Raw genomic sequence first — 5,539 nt, 5'->3', positions numbered from 1 at the left:
TCAAAAAAGAAAAGAGAAAGAGAAGGAAGGAAGGAAGGAAGGAAGGAAGGAAGGAAGGAAGGAAGGAAGGAGGGAGGGAGGGAGGGAGGGAGGGAGGAAGGAAAGAAGGAAGGAAGGAAGGAAGGAAGGAAGGAAGGAAGGAAGGAAGGAAGGAAGGAAGGAAGGAAGGAAGGTTTGTTCACAGACTGAAAACCCCACAAATGGCTCTAACCTATAAAAATAAGATCAACTCGGCCAGGCGCGGTGGCTCAAGCCTGTAACCCCAGCACTTTGGGAGGCCGAGGCGGGTGGATCACCAGGTCAACAGATCGAGACCATCCTGGTCAACATGGTGAAACCCTGTCTCTACTAAAAATTACAAAAAATTAGCTGGGCACGGTGGCGCGAGCCTGTAATCCCAGCTACTCAGGAGGCTGAGGGCAGGAGAATTGCCTGAACCCAGGGGGCGGAGGTTGCGGTGAGCCGAGATCGCGCCATTGCACTCCAGCCTGGGTAACAAGAGCGAAACTCCGTCTCAAAAAATAAAAAATAAAAAAATAAGATCAACTCTGATCAGAAACGAATTTAGAACTGTGAAGTGACACTACTTTTTCACCTATCAGCTTGGCTCAATGAAAAAAATAATGTGGCCAGGGCATGAGGAACGTGACACTGTCAATCAGACTCGACTTTGGATATAGTAAAAGCAGGACAAATTGGTGACTTCAATGAGATAAAAGTTTACTTCTGTGCTCGTTTCAGCACGTATACTACAATTGGAAAGATACAGAGAAGATTAGCATGGCCCCTGCACAAGGATGGCACGCAAATCCGTGAAGCGTTCCATATAATATATTTTTTAAAAGTTTACTTCTCTTCTCATGTAAAAGAAGTCTGTAGATTAGATCTCCAGGGCTAGTATGGTGGGTCCTCTTTCCCCAGAAACCTTGTTTCTGTCTGGCTGCTTCATCTAGCACTCCATCCTAAAATCCACATGACTCAAGATCGTGGCTGGAATGCCATCTATCAAATCTGCATTCCTGGCAGCAGGAAGCGGGAAGGGAGAGAAGGGTGCACCCTTTCCTTTCTGGAAGCCTCTACACATGCCAACTTGTATCTCACTGGCCAGAACTTAGACATGACTAAGCAATAAAGTGACACTACTTTTTCACCTGGACCCGACTGCAAGGGAAACTGGGAAACTTAACCTTTATTCTAGGTGGCAATATGCTAGAATAAAAATTGGAATCTGGCCAAGCACAGTGGCTCATACCTATCATTCCAGCCCTTTGGAAGGCTGAGAACAGTGGACCACTTGAGCCCAGGAGTTCGAGAACAGCCCGGGCAGCATAGTGAGACCTAGTTTCTACAAAAAAAAAAAAAAAATTTAGAGACGGGGATTCACCATGTTGGCCAAGCTGGTCTCGATCTCCTGACCTCAAGTGATCTGCCCACCCTGGCCTCCCAAAGTGCTGGGACTATAGGCGTGAGCCACCACGCCCAGCCACCCATTTTTATTTTTTTCAGGGACTATAGGAAAGGTGAAAAATTCATTCTTAGGATTTCCCCTATGGTAACCTACCGAGGCCCACAACAGTCAACCTTACATCCCACCACAAAGCAATCATGGTAGAAAAAGAACACCTCTTTCCAGCATTTCTAGAAAACACCTCAGAACTGACTCTCATTGGACTCTGTCAGGTCACATGTCCCTCTTTCAGCCAATCACCACAGCCAGAGCTGAGCTCTGTTGGTGTCTGGGCTGACCTGAGTCACCTGCTTATCCCATGGGTGGCAGTCTGCCTCACCAGAACCACAAAGACCAAGGGGGCCAAGGAAACCCCCCAGGAAACCCGGTGCTGTTTGCAGAAGGAAGAGGAGGGGTTGCTAGGTAGACTGAGCTACAAACATCTACCACAGTCACGCAGGGAACTGGGGGGAGGGCCACCTCAGAAGCCCACAATTTCCCAACGCGAAGTTCACTGCTCACACAACCACCCCAGCTCTTTCTGTTGCCTAGGAGCTCATGTCAAAGAAATCACAAAATGTAAACACGAGCTAAAGGAGAAGTAATCAGAGGAGAAGGGTATGCGAAGGGAAGAGATTCAGGGTGGGAAAACAGCCTGCGCTTGGACTTTGTTACCATATTCACCTTGTCAAAAGTTTCTAAACCTGATGAATGACATTCCAGAGGACTGAAATAATTGGCACATGTGACTGAGGAAATGCTGTCAGTAATGGCTGAGAAATTGTGGAGAGTGGGAGCAACTGGAAGACTGGAGTTGGGCAAATGTAATAATTTTTTTTTCTTTTTTTTTTGAGATGAGTCTCACTCTGTCACCCAGGCTGCAGTATAATGGCACGATCTTGGCTCACTGCAACCTCTGCCTCCAGGATTCAAGTGATTCTCCTGCTTCAGCCTCCTAAGTAGTTGGAATTACAGGCGCCGGTCACCAGGCCCAGTTAATTTTTGTATTTTTGGTAGATTCGGGGTTTCACCAGGCTGGCCACCAGCCAGGCTGGTCTCAAACTCCTGACCTCAGGTGATCCACCTGCTGCAGCCTTCCAAAGTGCTGGGATTACAGGCGTGAGCCACCGTGCCCAGTCAAAATGTGCATAATTTTTAAAAGCTGAATCCCAAGACCTGCAGACTGATTGGTTTGGGTAGTTATTCTTCCTCTTCCTCTTTTTCTCTTTCGTTTTTTTTGAGACAGAGTCTTGCTCTGTCACCCAGGCTGGAGTGCAATGGCGAGATCTCAGCTCATTGCAACCTCTGCTTCCCTGGTTCAAGTGATTCTCCTGTCTCAACCTCCCAAGTAGCTGGGACTACAGTCTGCACCATGGCACCCAGCTAACTTCTGCACTTTTAGTAGAGACAGAATTTTGCCATGTTAGCCAGACTGGTCTCAAACTCTTGACCTCAGGTGATCCGTCCGCCTTTGCCTCCCATAGTGTTGAGATCACAGGTGTGAGCCACAGTGCCCAGCCTCTTTTCTGTTGCTTCTTTTTCTTCTTCTTCTTCTTCTTCTTCTTCTTCTTCTTCTTCTTCTTCTTCTTCTTCTTCTTCTTCTTCTTCTTCTTCGTTCTTCTTCCTTTTTTTTTTTAATAAAGATGGGATTTCACCATGATGGCCAGGCTGGTCTTGAACGCCTGACCTCAGGTGATCCACCCACCTCAGCCTCCCAAAGTGCTAGGATTACAGGTGTGAGCCACCGCACCCGGCCCTGTTGCTTCTTCTTTTCTTCCTTTCTCCTTTTTTCTTTTGAAAAGATGGGGTTTCACCATGTTGGCCAGGCTGGTCTCGAACTCCTCACCTCAAGTGATCCATCCACCTTGGCCTCCCAAAGTGCTGGGATTACAGGCGTAAGCCACCATGCCCAGCCCTTTCTCTCTCTCTCTCTCTTTTTTTTTTTAAGACGGAGTTTTACCATATTGGTCAGGCTGGTCTTGAACTCCCGACCTCAGGTGATCCGCCCGCCTTGGCCTCCAAAGTGCTTGAATTACAGGCATGAGCCACCACGTCCGGCCTCTTTCTCTCTTTTTTTAAAAGACAGTTTTATTGCTGTGTAATTTACATGCCATAAAATTCACTGCTTTTGTGTGTGTAATTCGATTATTTTCAGTAAATTTTTACTATAATGAAGCTTTTTCATCACCCCAATAGGACCTCTTAGGCCTACTTACCCTTAATCTCTGATACCACTCCTAGCTCCAGGAAACCACTAATCCACTTTCTGCTCTAATACATTTGTCTTTTCTGGCAGGGCGCAGTGGCTCATGCCTGTAATTCCAGCACTTTGGGAGGCCAAGGCAGGCAGATCACCTGAGGTCAGGAATTCAGAATCAGCCTGGCCAACATGGTGAAACCCCAACTCTGCTACAAATACAAAAATTAGCCACGCATGGTGACACATGCTTGTAGTCCCAGCTACCTGGGAGACTGAGTCAGGAGAATCAGTTGAACCCAGGAGGTGGAGTTTGCAGTGAGCCGAGCTCACACCATTGCAGTCCATCCTGAGCAAGAGAGAGAGACTCCATCTCAAAAAAATAATTGCCTTTCTTTTTTTTTTTCTGGAAACAGGTTCTTGCTGTTGCCCAGGCTGGAATGCAGTGACATGATCATGGCTCCTTGCAGCCTCAATTTCCTGAGCTCAAGTGATCCTCCCACCTCAGTCTCCCCAGCTGTTAGAGCCACAGGCATGCTACTGCACCTGGCTAATTTTTTTATTTTTTGTAAAGATGGGGTCTTGCTATGTTGCCCAGACTGGTCACAAACTCTTGGGCTCAAGCAATCTACCTGCCTTGTTCTCTCAAAGTGCTGGGATTACAGGTATGAGCCACCTCACCCAGCCCCATTATTTTTATTTTAGTGTATGTGTATATATGTGTCTACTGAATCATAGTATAAAACATGTATTTTACTGTGGATCATTGTCAAAAGGTTGAAAACACAGTTGTTTACCATCCTCTTATTACCTAACTTTTTTTTTTTTTTTGAGATGGAGTTTCGCTGTTGTTACCCAGACTGGAGTGCAATGGCACAATCTCGGCTCACCGCAACCTCCGCCTCCTGGGTTCAGGCAATTCTCCTGCCTCAGCCTCCAGAGTAGCTGGGACTACAGGCGCGTACCACCATACCCAGCTAATTTTTTGTATTTTTAGTAGAGACGGGGTTTCACCTTGTTAACCAGGATGGTCTCGATCTCCTGACCTCGTGATCCACCCGCCTCCGCCTCCCAAAGTGCTGGGATTATAGGCGTGAGCCACTGCACCCGACCTTATTACCTAACTTTTTATGTGGGTTTATTGTCTCTCATAAACCAAGAACAAAACTTTCAGAAGGCAGTTTCCTTGTATCCTTGTTTTATCAGTGATTAAAAAAAAAAGTACAAGTGTGTTCTTCCCACTATCAAAACAAAAACAGAAAGCTTTGATTCAGTCTTAGTAAAAATTAAAAGCAATTCTAGGGCTTCTTGTTAACATCCAGTACTTGGAACTTTCTGTCAAATAAAGGAAAGCCGGGGCAGATGCAGTGACTCATGCCTGTTAATTCCAGCACTTTGGGAGGCTTGAGCCCAGGAGTTCAAGACCAGCCTGGGCAACAGAGCAAGACCTCATCTTCAAATATTAAAAAATTAAATGAGAAATAAAAGGGAAAGTGAGTTGTGATACATTTTCATTCTGAAGTCCTCACCAACACAGTGCGCAGGGGAGACCCAGACAGATGGGATGAAGGCTTTATTTTTGTTTATGGAGGCCACTGCTTTTTAAAATATTCTCTAAGAAGCAGCAAGAACATTTGCAATATAATTTTGAGTTCTTCACAAGCCATTTCATTTTTTTAAAAGTCCTCATGGAATGGTCATTCAATATTAAATAATAACTTTCCATTTCTAGAAGCATGTGAAAGATTGTTTTATTCTTTAATCTAGAACAACAATCTGTAAACTTTTTATGTAAAGGACCAGATAAATATTTTAGGCTTTATGGGCCCTCAGTCACATTGACTCAACTATGCCAGTGTCAGGCAAAGCAACCATGGACAGAATGCAAATGAATG

General features: G+C 45.6%; 1 non-coding gene across 1 annotated transcript; it reads left to right on the top strand.

The window, feature by feature from the left end:
- The first annotated feature begins 728 nt into the window (after positions 1–728).
- Positions 729–832, top strand: LOC118154216 (U6 spliceosomal RNA). The gene has a single exon (XR_004744108.2). It is a non-coding gene; the product is annotated as a U6 spliceosomal RNA (small nuclear RNA).
- The last annotated feature ends 4,707 nt before the right edge of the window (positions 833–5,539 follow it).

The sequence above is a fragment of the Callithrix jacchus genome, chromosome 5 (assembly GCF_049354715.1).
Source record: "Callithrix jacchus isolate 240 chromosome 5, calJac240_pri, whole genome shotgun sequence".
Classification (NCBI taxonomy): Eukaryota; Metazoa; Chordata; class Mammalia; order Primates; family Cebidae; genus Callithrix; species Callithrix jacchus.
Note: the sequence above shows the minus strand (reverse complement) of the source record. Positions and strands in the feature narration are given on the sequence as shown.